This window comes from Narcine bancroftii, chromosome 8 (genome assembly GCF_036971445.1).
Source record: "Narcine bancroftii isolate sNarBan1 chromosome 8, sNarBan1.hap1, whole genome shotgun sequence".
Classification (NCBI taxonomy): domain Eukaryota; kingdom Metazoa; phylum Chordata; class Chondrichthyes; order Torpediniformes; family Narcinidae; genus Narcine; species Narcine bancroftii.
The window spans coordinates 8,798,092-8,813,892 of NC_091476.1; the positions used below are offsets into that span (position 1 = coordinate 8,798,092).

Sequence of the window (15,801 nt, forward strand, 5' to 3'; positions counted from 1 at the left end):
TATAGTCATGTATTTGGTAGAAAAAATAAACAAGCAAATTTTTTTTTAAATGAGGAGAAAATTGAAGATATGCAGATGCAAAGGGACCTGGGAGTCCTCATAGGACAGCCTGAAGGTAAACTTGCAGGTTGAGACGGTGGTGAAGGCAGCAGATGTAATGCTGGCATTCATTTCAAGAGGAATAGAATACAAGAGCAGGGATGGGATGTTGATGCTCTACAAGGCACGGGTGAGACCTCATGTGGAGCATTGTGAGCAATTTTAGGCTCCTCATTTAAGAAAGGATCAACTGACATTGGTAAGATTCAAAGGTGGTTCACTAGGATGATTAGAGAAATGAAGGAGGAGCATTTGACAGCACTTGGCCTGTATTCATGGGAATTTTGGAGAATGAGGAGGGATCTCATTGAAACATTTTGAATGTTGAAAGTCATGGACAGCAGATGTAGAAAGATTGCTTCCCATGGTAAGAGTTGAGAGGCATTTTTACAGCCACTGAGCAGAAAATCTGCTGTTAGTATAAAAATGTTGTGATGGAATTTATTTGCTAAGTTCCATCCCGTAATTTTTCCACTTACACATTTTTACATTACATTCAGTGTAAATTGACCTCAGGCTAATGAATACGACGTCCACCCACGTTTACTCTCCGACAAACTCTGCAACACAGGAAGGCAGTATAAAAGTGCTTCCCACGTAAATGGCCACTCTGGAGGTAAGTACAATTTTTTTTTAAAAAAACAGAAGTTTTACTTTATTACTGTGTGAAAACCATAAAGGACAAATGAAGTCAACTTCAGGATTAAAGGATGTCTACTTAGAACAGAAGTGTAGGAATTTCTTCAGCCCTAGAGGGTAATAATTCTGTGGAATTTGTTGCCACTGGCAGTTGTGAAGGCTGGGTCATTGGGTGTATTTAAGGCAGAGATTGATAGCTACTTGTTTAGCCAGGGCATCAAAGGTTATGGGGTGAATGGCCTATTAATGCTCCTCTCTCTTATGGTCTTAATGAAGTCTATGCTTCTTGGGTTGGAGCTTCAGCCACTGAAAGTATAGCTGTCAGTAGTACAATGAATAAAATCAAGGATTCTCCAAAGGCCAAAACTGGAGGGTGAAGAAATTAGGAATTTGCAGCAGGTTATACAAATAGGGAAAAAGGCAAAACCTTTTAAAGTCCAAATAAGACATTTTCAGATAGTCAACCAGGAGTTAGGCAGCATAAGTGGTTGGGGATACTGGATGGATGAAGGTAAGAAAGGAGAAAGCTGAGCAATGGATGAGTTGAGTTTAGAAGTAAAACAAAGGATAATTTTGATTAACTGAACCAGAATTTTTATGGAGGTGAATGATAATGGAGATGATATGAATTTGCAATAGAACGAGAACAAGAGATGCATAGGAATTTCTTCAGCCAGAGGGTGGTAAATCTGTGAAACCCTGGCAGGTTTCTACAGATGTGTGGTGGAAAGTGTGCTGACCGACTGCATCAGTCTGGTCTGGGGACACCAATGCCCCCGAATGCAAGTCCCTGCAAAAGGGAGTGGACAGAGCCCTGGACGTCACAGGCAAAACCCTCCCCACCATTGAGCCCATCTACAGGGATCAATGCCATCAGAGAACAGCAGCAATCATCAAGGATCCACACCATCCACCACACCCTCTGTTCTTTCTGCTACCATCAGGAAAGAGGTATAGGTGCCACAAGATTCACACCACGCTGCTACCCCTCCACCATCAGACTCCTCAAAGATTAACTCAATCAGGGACTCATTTAAGGACTCTTTCACTTCCACCCCCCCGTATGGCATAGTTTGTTTACAATTCATTATTAGTTTACACGTTTAGGTTGAGTTCAAATTTTTTTTGCAATACCGAGAAGTGGCAATTCTGCTTCACCTGCAGGAAAAAGAATTAGGGTTATATATGCACTGACAATAAATCTGAAGGTTGGATGCAAGATTGCAAGAAAGTTGCTTGTCACTCTTTGATCACTCTGTGAAAGAATCATACGTTTGACCAAGGAAGAGAATGTCTTCGGTCTTCCCACATTTAGAGTACAGTTCTAGATTAAGGTGACTAAGTTGCAAGTCCGAGAAATGTGAGCTTCATTGTGAAGAGCTTGGTCACAGAAACGTTAACGTCACCTGACATTGTACCACCACCTGAATGAGGAATTAAAGGGGGACCCCAACCATGTATGGGGGGGGGGGGGAGAGGGGGCAGAGTTAGAGTTGTAGAGTTGACTGCTACTTATCCCCACATCAACCCTCGCGACTTCCTTCTTTGCCCTATTTACTCTTTTCCGCCCCAACATCTTCTCTGAGACCTTTTTAAAAATTCTGTTTTGAAGAAGGGTTTTCAAGCTGAAAATTGTATATTTCTTTCACAGATTTTGCCTGATCAGCTGAGCATTGAGTATTTTCTAGTTTAAAAAAAAATTCCGTTGATCATGCAATTCCCAGCCATTTCTCTTCCAGGAATAGCAGTTGAAATTCTCTGCACTGTGGGAGTTCTTGGTTTGCTTCTCCCCATTATTTATTCTCATTTGTTTCTAATTTCTCTTGTATCTTTAAAAATAATAACCAAAAAATGCATCCACAGACAAATGGTTTTCCTGAGCAAATGTTTTGCAGCTCAAGCATCTCCCACATAGACTTCAGCTGAAATTCCATCCTTTAAAATTCAGACCCACCCAGAATCACTGCTCATTTATCTTGCTGACATCTATAATTGGCACATGAATTGTTTACTGAAACATCGGTTATATAACCTTTACCTCCTATACATGGTTTGAGACCTGCTGAGTTCCTCTAGCATTTTTGCGTTTTACTCCAATTACAGTGTCTGCAGAACGACCCTCTGGATAACCCAGTGGACTGTTCATCTCAAAGCTGGTTTGGACCTTCCCTCTCATAGCACTTATGTAACTGTAGAAAATACAACGCCTCACGTTTCATCTGTTCGATTTCCACAATCCAAGACCCAAACAGTCCTTCCAGGTGAAGCAGCAATTAGAACATAGAACAGCACAGGAACAAGCTTTAGAAATGTTGCTCTCCGATTTGTCATACTTCTAGTTTTCTACTCAAGATAACTTGGGACCCAGATAGTCTATTCATCTCAAAACAGTCTACGCTCAGAATTAAAGGTAACTTACGAATCAAGTTCGACACCACCACAAATGTATTTTGAGTCAACACATGTCACTGAGGAAGAAACATGTAAAGTTCAGTTAAGAAATCATGAATAAAAGTCATAATTAAATGATGCTTGTATGTGCTTTTATTGGCATTTTATTGATAAAAAAATTGTGGGAAAATGCCCCACATATTTCACTAAATATCCTTATAGATTCATCATCCCCTCCAATAATTTTTTTTTAGAAAAATTCACTGCAGATTTCTGTAGATCCCAGCATTCAGGTTGTTCTGACTGTAGGTGGATTCCCTTCACGGAGCATTGGTAGGCAGTCTCCCTTTGCTGGAAGTCCATTAGATCCACTAGTACTGTTCATACTTTGTGAAGTGGTATCTCTCCCAACGAGTGGAAATAATTTCAGTGCCTGCTACCTCCACCGTCACCTATTGTATAATATTTAAAAATAAATTCCATTCTATCAAAAATTGCATTGCTAACCCTCTAAACCCACAATATTGTGAGATTTTTCTTGAATCTGTCCATACTAGTATAATATACATAGGCACGTGAAGCACTCATTTAATCCTGTGTACCAACATGAGACCAATTAATTATTAATATTTTATTGGGTAAATGGTTTAAAATGTAACAATAGTGTTAAAACTACTACATTGTTCCACAATCCATGTCTCACAGACCCATTGATCATTTTATAATAAAGACCCCCCCCCACACTGACTTACAACCATACTATAAATGCCCATTTCAACAATCATAACACTACTAATTGTAATTTTTTAAAAAATGTGGTAGAGGATCTAGTCATAATGAAAGGGAGTTCTTCACATATACTGCGGTGCCATTATTCAACAATTACAAACAATGAAAACATTTTTGGGTACAAGCTACACCAGGTAGCTGTTATCCCAGCATCACTGTAAATCAGTAGGTAAATCAGCCTGCTGGTGACAGTGTTAGCTCATTTCATCTTTAACATATAAAAAAAACACTAAAATAACTTAGAAACTAGATCCAAAAATTCTGAAAAGAATTGACTTCAATGTACAAAAACTGTCATACATGTGTTAGAAAAGTTTGAAACAACTCTCTCGCTCTCTCAGTGCGATTGACAACCAGTGCAGAAACTGGGTCTAGAGTAAAATTAAGAAACAAGAGTTCAAACAACAATGGCAAAAATAATTAAACACGTCTTTGTATAAAGATTTCCTGCTGGTCTCCAAGATACAGATTAAAGAAACCCTTAGGTCTGAGAGGCACACAAGTGGGCTTCTTTGATACAGCCACCGTCTGGCAAAGTCACCAGTCATCAATGTTCAACAGTGCTCAGTGAGAATTTTCAAATTAAACTTAATTGAATCAATACTACTAGCAAAACCAGTTACAAATTGTACAAAAATAAAAAACAAATTATTAAAATCTCCTGCAGTAGCCTTGAAGAACCGGAAAGCAGGCTTAATTCACAGCAGCATTAGATCATGGCTGGAGGCATCTTTGGTTCAGTCTGAACAACAACACGATGTAACCTCTACTGTACAACAGTATATAAAAAGTGAATGTTTAAGAGGTGGCATTTAATGTAACAGCCCCATAAAATTATTAAATATCTAATGCTTCAGTTTATTCATTTTCTCAAGGGAAAAAAAATTGACCAGCATGGACACACTGTCATGTTCCTATAGCTACACACGACGAGATATGTCCCATTCCACCACGCCATGCAGGGAAGTATTGCTGACCTTGTCCTTGCAAGGCTACAGGATTTTATAGATTTGTTTTCTTCATTATTACACTGGTAATAAACTTTTTATAATATCTGCATATATCAAGATTATTCCGAAGTGATCTCGGAGTCAGCATGACCAGTCACGTGACCTATTCAGAGTCGTATAGCACCATTTTTTTCTCCCCCCTCCCTCCCTCACCCACTCCCCATAACTAGTGAGTTCTGGGACAGGATGAGCAAGCCGAGATGATAGACATGATGTTCAGAGAAATTCAGTAAACTAAGTTCCACTTGGCAGCCAAGATTGTTCAGTTTTGTGCTATTTGTGTCAAAATTAAGGCAACACAAGTGAAATTCAAATAAATGCTTTGGGGGTTACTGTAGACGTGCAACCCTTCAAATTCTTTCACTGTGAGTAATGGAAGGAGTCAAGCACAAAGACTAAGCTTCTTTCACTGTCTGAAAGTCTTGCTGTTTAAAGTCTGAAGCTCTATTTAGGAAGGTTCCGAAGAAGAATTTTGATGAAGGGCTCAAGCCCAAAATGTTGGTGATGTATCTTTACCTTTGCTATATACACGGTTTGACCTGCTGAGTTTTTCCAGCATTGTGTGTTTATTCCAAAGCAGAATTCATGGTTGACTTGCAGTTTACCAAAGTGAAATCAGATGGAGACAGATTTTTACCACTGGGTCTTTGGAGCTTAGATGATCTTCAATAATAAAGCCAAATCTTAAAAATACTTAAAAAAAAAGTCACATTCAAGCTCAAATGCACCTTTGTGGAATACAAGAATGATTTTATATATATATATATATCATACACACACACATATATATATATATATATATATATATACTTCTTTAGCTGTGGTCCTCAAATTGATTTGTTTCAATTGTGTTTTAATGAGTAGAAAATGTAACAGCTGAACCTAATCTTTTAATACCAAGAATAATCCTAGTCATGCCAAATCTAAACTTTTGAATTAAGATAGTTGTCTGTGACCTTTTTCCCTGAAGTAATACAAATTCATTTGTTTTTACTTAAAAGGAAAACAGACAAACCTAAGGCTCAGTACATAACACTACGTTCTTAAATTCCAGACATGTAACCGGTTTGAAATCGTCCATTTCATGAGAACTGGAAACTAAAATAACTCATCAGTTCATCCAAAAGCTGGATATCCACAACAAAGAGCAGAAAATGGAAGGTCCTACTTCACATTTCCTGTTTTTTCCCCCACATCTGATCAGATCCTGTTCTTCAAAAAGTTCACCTTACTTAGAAAACTTGCCACATAATAATCTCTACTAATTTAAATCTCTATCGCTAACAATAAGTGCCTGAGCAAATTCTTGTGTTTATAAAATGTGTTGGCAGCCCCAGGTTGCATAAAATACTCTGCATTTTAATGCTTCCCTGAGTTATAGCACCATGACAGTTCAGTCACTTAGCCTTAATATTTTCCTTTCCAGTATAATTACGAATCCTCACACTGACAAATGCAATCACTGAAGTTCTGAACATAGAAAATTGTTAGTGTTAATCAATTATAATTAAACTCAACTCAAACCCCATTTGTTTTATTCAAAGGCCTACATGTAGTAGAATCAAAGAATTATTGGAAAAGGTTGAATTAATGTTTAGAATTTCCTTGAAGCAAATATAGCCCTGCTTCTACTAATTCAGTTACATTTTAAAAGTTTACCAGTTTTCTGTACTGCCAAATCAAAAAAGTTGATAAATCACAGATTTTGTGATATTGTAGATGAATGTAATGGCTATAATTGTTTACAAGTAAAGAAATTCCAAAACAAGACATTATTTTCAGCAATTAAAAAAAGTTACTCCAAGAGGAGTATCTAGTGCATATAAATTGTTGGTTTTTGAAGGTAAATTATTCAATTAAAAACTGGACAAAGAGCATTTTCCCCTTGTTCATGGGGGGGGGGGGGGGGGAAAGAAGAAAACAAGTGGTCAGAGGTGTAAAATACCAGAATGCTTTCACAATGTTATGTTAGTGATGTGTAATCAGATTTTAAACCATAAATCTAATTATGGTAAAATTTAACTAAACAGTTCCTTGGAAGAAGAAAACAAAAATCAGATAATTCTGCACCAGGCTCATGATACATTAAAGAAAAAAATAACTTTTCCCACAAGGAAAAATAAAACCGAGGAAGCTATATTCAAAGGTCAGCAAATCCAAGGCATACAATTACCCTCCATCTGGAAAATAAGCCCAATAGATATTCAACCACCGATGGTTTGGAGGAAGATTTTGATCATGAATAGTCTCTTCACACAAGTTTGATATGATATCTGAGTAATTCAATTTAGCCCTTTTTTATATCTGGGGAGAAATTAAGCTGGTCACTGGCATTAAACATTAAAGTGTTGGCATCCAGTTGTTGTCAGCATACACATTGGTTTAATAACTAACAGAACCAAAGTGTTAAGCTGAGCACAAGCGGCTGATACTCTCACAATCATGACCGATCCAATGTTTTCCAATTGCCAATTGAATGCATTTTAAACCAAAAAATTTAAAAGTGCTTTCTACTAAAATGATTGGTACAAAGAATTTGATGCAAATCAAAAGCAACAATAATGATTATTTAAAACAACTCACATAAGAGCATTGGAGTTGACTTAAAAGGAAACTAACACAAGGATTTTATCTGCTCAATGAAGAGATGAAGCCCAAGAACACACAAGTCACCTGGAAAGTCCTGTTCTTGTAATTTGGAGTGCAGAACAGACTAGCTATATCATATCAACTCTCCTTCCATTCATTCACAGATGCAAGAAATTTTAGGAATGCAAAAAACCAAAATGTAACAACTTCATTGGATTTTTTAAAAAAGTGTGGACAAAAATAGAATGATTCTTAATGATGAGGCATTACCATCCGTTGCCATAGTGACATCAACAAAACTGCTGTATGTCACTATGGCAACGGAAACGATCATCATAAAATGGTACAGTAATAGAGATAGCTAGACCAGGAAGGGGAAGGGTCCCCAGGGAAGAGGTCTGCTGAAAGGTCAAGTGATTGGTCATGCAAGTCATTGTCAGGAATAATGGTTGTATGGTGGTAGAGGGTGTGCAATGCCATTCTGGTAGTGGTGGTGCTGACGGTGAGCTAGATACTCGGAGTAACTCAGTGTCATCTTTTCACTATGGTACCTGCAGAAAACAGAAAAAAAACCCATTTATTAAAAGGTTTTGAAAAGTTTCAAAAACGCACGTAAACCACTCATATGCTGAACACTCCCGATAAAAATTGTTCATTTGTGGGATCCTCAATTTATACCAAATTATTGATATTACTTTCTGGATTTTTTTTTGCAAGGTGATTCCTTAAAAAAGCTTGTTACTAAAACAATGAATCTGAAATGTGGATACTTACTTCAAATTGTTTACAGGAAAATAACAATTCTAGCTTTGTATCCCACTTATTTATTTCCACATGATACCCAGTTACAGCTTATGAAAAGTGATACTCATTTCTCTACCTTCAGTACTATTATGGAATGTCAGTCAATTTCTCTCAAATCCATCCGGGAAGAATTGAACAAAATCTAGCATTGATGGGAATGTATAGAGATGATTGATACTATGGGTGTGAAATGAATTTGAATGGCATTCTTTTTAAAAATTTTTTTTATTGTGAATAATGTCTATTTTTGGAAAAAAATCTAGCCCAATGCAATGCTGTAATTCTGAGTGAATGACTGCCATGGTTGACTGCTTTTGGAAGGTCAAATTGAAATCCTGACAATAGCTTCTGGAAGTGAGAAAGAATATTATTGTTTCCCCAATAGTTATCTCCAGACTAACACCATTAACTAGTCATTTATCAATGTTATCTATAGGACTTGTGCATACAATGGCTGCCATTTTGTTTAAACAACAGAGCTGGCACTCAGCAATTTACTGCCGGAAAGAATTCTGAAGGAATGTAAATTTAATCCAAAAGTTTGAGGTAGCTTCAGAAATGACAAATCCCTCAATCACATTCACGTTGAGGGAACACATCCTGTGTAAACATTTAAACACTGGAAAATGAAATAATACCAAGGATCATTAAGGTACCAACAAAATGACAGAGGATGAGCACTGCAGTGATTTCAGGACGGTACCGTGCTGCAGCTGGGAGAAATACGTTCACAGTAAGAAACTGTCGACTTTAAGAATATTTACCAATGTTTTCAATGCAGGAAATAAGAGTGCAGAATGAATGATTAAGTAGCTACATTTTTAGATGCAAGCTTATGGAGTTTGAAAATAGTTTTGTTTCAGTCACAAGCTAATAATTGCAAAACAAACTGTCCTATTTCAAAAATAATTGATATTTTTTAATGCACTTTCAATGAATCACTCCAGAGCAATCAGAGACAATTTTAGTTTGTGCACACTTTCCTAATTTCAACACCATGCTCGACCATTAATTCGTGGAACTGAGATCCATGCCTCACTAGTGTACAGAGAGCTCAGTACTAATAGGTTTTTCTACATTCTCAACACCAGCTGTGAAATTCAATTTTGGTCTGCATTATGCAGAATAAGTGCTTGCAGGGCAAGGCGGGCAAATTCAATCGATTTCTCTTTGCATGTTTACTCACTGTATTATCTCTTTGACCTATGTAAATTTCATTGTTGTCAAAAGATTCGACAAATTAAAAATGTCACCATAATAAGAGATTCTGCACAACCGAAGAACAGGATCGGATTAAAGACATTGTTTTCCAAGATTGGCCTTATAAAATAATATCCACATTTAGATTTTTGCTCTAGTCACCACCAATGTTCCAAACTGATATCACAACCAACTGTGCGCTTCTATAAGAGCTTCTATAATTAATTCACTGGAATAGATTTATATAGGCAAACCACCACACATTCAGTTTCACTCTGTATTTAATTCAAAATGGGTTTCATTTTGCTGAAATGGTTGAGGTATTGTCAACTCAAACTATCCTTTTGAGTTGCCCTTGCCAGTAAAGTCATTCACTTTTCACCAAAAAGTTGGAATCCATTGATGGACAATGTTTATTTTACTGAGCTCAAAAATTCCGATCCCATTTTGTTACAATTCTAAAAATGATTACAATGAAGAGCAGGCACATTGAGTTTAAGAACAGACAAAGTCCAAAATGAAGGGGAACAAATCATCTCTATTTCCCCAAAAGAACAATAATGCCTGCACACAAGATTACTGATATCATGTATTACATATTTTATCTATTTGGCAGTTTTGAAAATTGCTCTGGTGTTGTACGATACAAAGCCACCAATAGAAAAGTTGAAATTAAATATATTTATGCAGATCTCAGGGCAAAACTGCTAAAATTTCATTTTTGGGTATTAAATAGCCACTTCTTTCCAAGCAGGAGAGGGCAAATCAATATTCTTTGTTTTGACATGTTCTTCCATAGAATCCATTTGTATATTCTGCAAATATCATGTGATATGTAAAAAGTAGAAAGTTTTAGATACATCCATCTTGATCCCAAAATGTATTTTATTACAACATTTTCTGACTAGATAGAACTTAAAAATAAAATTTAAATAAAATTGCACATCAGAATTCTGGTCAGCCTGGAGCAAGACATCAAAGTTATTCTCTTTTAAGTGCACATTCAGGAATCCATGATACCTTGAGATTAAGCTGGCCGAGCCACCAACAATACCAAGGAACTTTCAGACAGAAGAATAAATGCATTAAACATTTTTTTAATATAAAGAATATTGGAACTCATGACAATCACTGAAATATTTTGGAATATTTATGACCATACAACCCAAAGTAGTTTCTTAAGGTCTTCAGAGCATGGAGGAGAATTAATTGATAATGTGGAAAGGGATTGACAGAGGAGGATTGGGATTGCTGAATCAGGAGGAGCAAAGTATGACAGACAGAGGCAGGTGAAGTATAAAGGATCTGGGAAGCACCATTTTTGCAGGGTGATTGAAACCTTCTATTGATATTCTTGTGATAGCATCTGTGGCCCCCACTGCTTTGAGACTAGATTGATGGAAGTTACAGAAGAAACACTCCCTTTACAATGGAAGAAATTGAAAAGGCCCTGGGTACCCTAGAGGCTAATAAATCACCAGGGGAGGATGGATTCCCACTTGAGTTTTTACAGACAATTTAAAGAATTATTAATGTCCCTGTTAGGGGATGCCCTGGACCAAGCAGCAGAAATACAGACCCTTCCAGAATCATTCTCAACCACAATTATTACAGTGCTACCAAAAAAAAGGGACCCATTAAAAGCTTCATCATATAGACCAATATCCCTGTTAAATGTGGATTACAAGATACTAGTGAAAGTGTTGGCTAATAGGTTAGGACAATGTTTACCAAAATTGATAGATACAGATCAAGTAGGATTTGTTAAAGGAAGACATTCCTCAAATAGTCGAGGAAAATTATTTAATATAATACACAGGGCAAAATTTGAATGGAATCCAAGTATTACAGTCTCCTTGGGCACAGAAAAATCATTTGACCATTTGGAATGGCCCTTTCTATTTAAAACACTGGAAAAATTTGGTATAGGCAGAACATTTATAAACTGGATAAAAACTGTATACCATAAATTGCAAGCTAACATTATAACCAATAATCAGATGTCAGCAGTGTTCCCCTTGAGTAGATTGAGTAGACAGGAATGCCCCTGTCCCCATTAGTTTTTATTTTGGTGATTAAACCACTGGCAGAGATAATAAAAGGGGATCTGGATATAAAGGGCTTCAAGGTTGGACAAGAAGAACACAAAATTTTTCTATTTGCTGACAATGTGCTACTATACCTATCAGACCCAGCTAAATCTTTGGAGTAATTACAAGAAACACCAGAAAAATATGGAAGAATATCAGACTATAAAATAAATATGGACAAAAGTGAGATAATACCATTAACAAATTTTGAATATGAAAGATACCAAAAAGGGAGTTAATTTAAAAGGAAGACGGATGGAATATCTTGGAATAGCGAATGACAACTTAAAATCTGTATAAACTAACTTATGTTCCTCTTGGGAAGATAGAAAGGGACTTGCAGAAATGGAGAGACTTACCGATTACTTTAGTGGGAAGGATTAATTGGATCAAAATGAAAGTGATGCCAAGACTGCAGTATCTTTTTCAATTGCTGCCTATTCTCTTACCTAAAAACTCTTTTAAACTACTAAACAACCATATTAGACAGTTCCTACACAATAAGGTACCAAAGATCGCTCTGGAAAAACTGACATGGGACAGGGGCTGGGAGGACTTAAGACTTCCAGATTTTAAAAAATACAACTAGCTGCACAGGCTAGATTTCTTGCAGTCTTCTTCATTGAAGACAATCCCTCCCTCTTGGATTCAGATGGGAATGTTCTCAATGGAGGGAGAAGCCAGAATTTAATCTATAGAGTATGAAATCACTAGAAAAAAAGACAGATATTTAGAAAAAAGACAGATAATCCCATACTAATACATATGATTAGAACGTGGCAAGAAATTAATGAATATATAGGGATACCAATAAAAGCACCATTGTGTAAAAATGTGAACATAGGCAATAGCATATTAAATTTGTGACAGTAATATGTTACACAGAAGGAACCCTCGAGTCCTTTGAACAATTAAAACACAAATATTAAATGGCCAATGGGACCACCTTCTGTTTTCTCCAGCTTAGATCATTCTTAAGAGAAAGATGGGGAGCAACATTGAGGCCACTTGTAATTATTGAATTGCAATGCACGGTCTGGATGGGGAATAGACCCAAATTTATAACAAAAATGTACTATATTCTCTAGAGCAAAAGTGCAAAACGAGGATTACAAAGGTCAAGAGAAAGATGGGAGTCAGACTTGGGTGTGGTGATTTCAGAAAGAAGCTGGTCAGATTGGTGCAAGGACAGCATGACATCAATTATAAATGCAAAATATGGACTGGTTAAGTATAATTTTTTTTTTACACCAATTATATCTTACTCCACAAAAGTTAAATATATCAAAGACATAAATATCAGAGAAGTGTTTCAGATGTGGGATTGAGGCTGGAATTTAAAAAAAAAACATGCATGAAGGTGAGGCCATTTTGGCAGGACATCACAGAAAAATTAATGAGGTTAATAGAAGTGGCCTTCACCCAGAGATGTATCTACAAGGTAATTATATGGAAATAAGCAAAAAATTGAATAAATATCAAATCTCATTTATTAAAACAACACTAAGTCCAACTTCCTTCTACCTATAGTATGATAGACTGAGGAAATGAACAGCTGCATACCTATGGGGGGAATGGGGGGGGGGGGGGGGGAAAAAAATCACAAAATTTAAAGAATAAATATGACATTTTTGTAAAGATCTGGCAACCATACCTGGACTATATGGGGCTCAGAATTTAAAAAAAAGAAAAAGGACTATAAATGCAACTATTATATATATTTAAATGACGTTTCCCCAAATTGTATTCTATATATTTAAAAGATATGAAAGTTCTGACGCTGGGCGAATTTGGGAGGGAGGAGGGATTTTTTTTTTGTTTTGTTTGTTGTTTGTAAGAAAAAGTGTGATATTGAAAATTTTATTATGTATATTTTTGAAAAAAATCAAAATGTGAAGAGTTGCACCTTGAGCCAAGAGTAAGTAACAGTGAATGGCAAGACCCTTGATGTGCATATAAGCGGGAGGGGGGTCCACATTCACAGGGCCTTGAAAGAGGCCATACAAGTTGGTAAGGTGGTAAGTACTTATGGCATGCTTGCCTTCTTTGGACAGAACATCAAATACAAAAGTAAAAATGTCAGGTTGCAGCTATTCACTTGGAACACAGTGTGTAATTCTGATCCCTCCATTACAGGAGGATGTGGAATTTTTGGAAAGGGTAGAGAAGAGGTTTAGTAGCATATTGTCTGGCTTGGAAGGTATAAGTTATGGGGAGAAGTTAGACAAATTTATATTTTATCTGGCTTGTAGGAGACTGAGGGGGTAACTTGAAAAAAGTTTACAAAGTCACAAGAGGCATAGATAGGGTGGTCATCAGGACCTTTCCCTCAGAGTAAAAGTGTCACGCTCTAGCGAAGGTGCGTTTAAGGTGACAGGGAGGAAGTTTATGAGAGATGTACAGTGTGGTGGGTGCCTGGAACGAGCTACCAGTAATAGTAGTGGATGCAGATAAAACAGCAGGCAAGAGGTTGCTAGATAGATATGAATATAAAGGCAATGGTGGGATATTTATCTTGTGCAAGTAGCATATTTTTCGTTTCATTCAGACAAGATGTTTGGTACAGACCTGTGGCCTGAAGGGTCTGTTCCTGTCCTGTTCTATGTGTAGAGTTGAAAGCTTTGTTAACTCGCTCACTAGAAGTTTCCCACTGGGGTTTAATTAGATCACCTGAAATTGTTAAGTTTGTCCTCTAATCTTTTCCTGTTCTTCTCCAGTTCGTAGGCTCTTGTTCCCTTTCCTCTTCACCTCAAACCGTATCAATGAATGATTGAAAGATTATGAACAATATTCTCAATTTCCATCCTTCCTCAACATAGCATGCATTCTATTAAAAAACAGGCACCATTGGTGTTGCTGTAACTGCAGCGGATCCGGAGAATGGGGAGCAGAGACATAGCACTGTTCCACTGGGTCCTACTGCCCAGTAATGATGCTGACAGCTCCGTAGAGGCTTTAAACAGCCTGTTATAGAAGCTGATGGTGTAAAAACACCTATAAATACAGAGGTCTGTGCCCAAGATAGCAGCACTCAAGTTTGGCAACAGACCACAAAGGATTACAGATACCAGGGAAATAGCAGACCAGTGCAGGGCACCAGTAATGGGGGAACATCCCCCAATGAAAAGGGGAAATATGAAACAAAGCCCTACAGGAAAGTGACCATGGACCAGCGAGGGGCTCAGCCATGCCAGCTTGTGGGCTGTTGGAGAGTGGCTCATGGGAACTGAGTATCAGAATCAGGATTTGAAGAGGGTGGTGAGGGAAAGAAGAGCTCCTGACAGGCCCTGGGCACTGAAGGCTTTCATATCGTATCAGAGGTTTGGCTTTGGAGCTCGGGTTGCCAATGGAGTTAACAGGAGTCCGTGAGGCTCAAACAGTGGAGGAGAATCCACAGGCACTGTGTCTGAAGGGTCTCTCTTTTGCTTCTTCTCTTATTATTAGGGGCACCGGTCAATGCTAATGGTGACTTCGTTTTCTTTTATGGCAGGTAAAAATTGACATTTAGTGTACATTATATTTTGTATTGTTACATGACAAACAAATCTTGAATCTGGACTTAGTGATTTATTCACGAAATTCAGCTAGCTTTCTAATATCTCTTCACTGATGTACAACCATCAAATATTTATAAATATCTTCCATGGCAAAGACTCTGGTGGAATTATGCTTGTAGTAAAGACTGTTATAGAGCCAAAGAGCCTGCTTCTGTGCTTAATGCACTAATTTAGTATCTCAATCATACCTTACACTTTCTTAAGGAGCTCTTGTTGGGTATAAACCATCTTTCCAAGTATCTCAATTGAAATCACTTCTCCTTGACCAAGCCCAAAATTCAGCAAATCTGCCGTTAGATGCGAGATCCAATGGAAATGCACAGCAATAAATATGGTGCAACTCATCACTTAGTGTGGCTCAGACTTCCATCTTCAATAATGAACGTTCAGAGGCCTGATAATTACTGTGGAATAATGGTTCTTTGATGATCCACTGCAAAATCTTTTCAAGGGATGCCTTCCCTGAAGAAGTTCTCTCTTCGAAGGGAGTTCTGTGAGCATCCCTCTCACTGCTCTCCATCTCCAAGTTCTACGACTACGTCCTCACCCAGACTTTCTTCCACAGCTATAAACAACTTTTGTTGGTCTGGACCCCTTCCCCTGCAAGAGTTTGTAGATGAACTCCTGTAAAAT

General features: G+C 37.4%; 1 protein-coding gene across 1 annotated transcript in view; it reads left to right on the forward strand.

Moving 5' to 3' along the window:
* Positions 1-3,242, forward strand: part of LOC138740337 (transmembrane protein 164) — a 96,068-nt gene extending 92,826 nt beyond the window's left edge. The window contains exons 7-8 of the transcript XR_011342839.1: positions 600-715; positions 2,842-3,242. The gene's annotated coding sequence lies outside the window, so the exon portion shown is untranslated. The remainder of the gene's footprint in view (positions 1-599; positions 716-2,841) is intronic.
* The last annotated feature ends 12,559 nt before the right edge of the window (positions 3,243-15,801 follow it).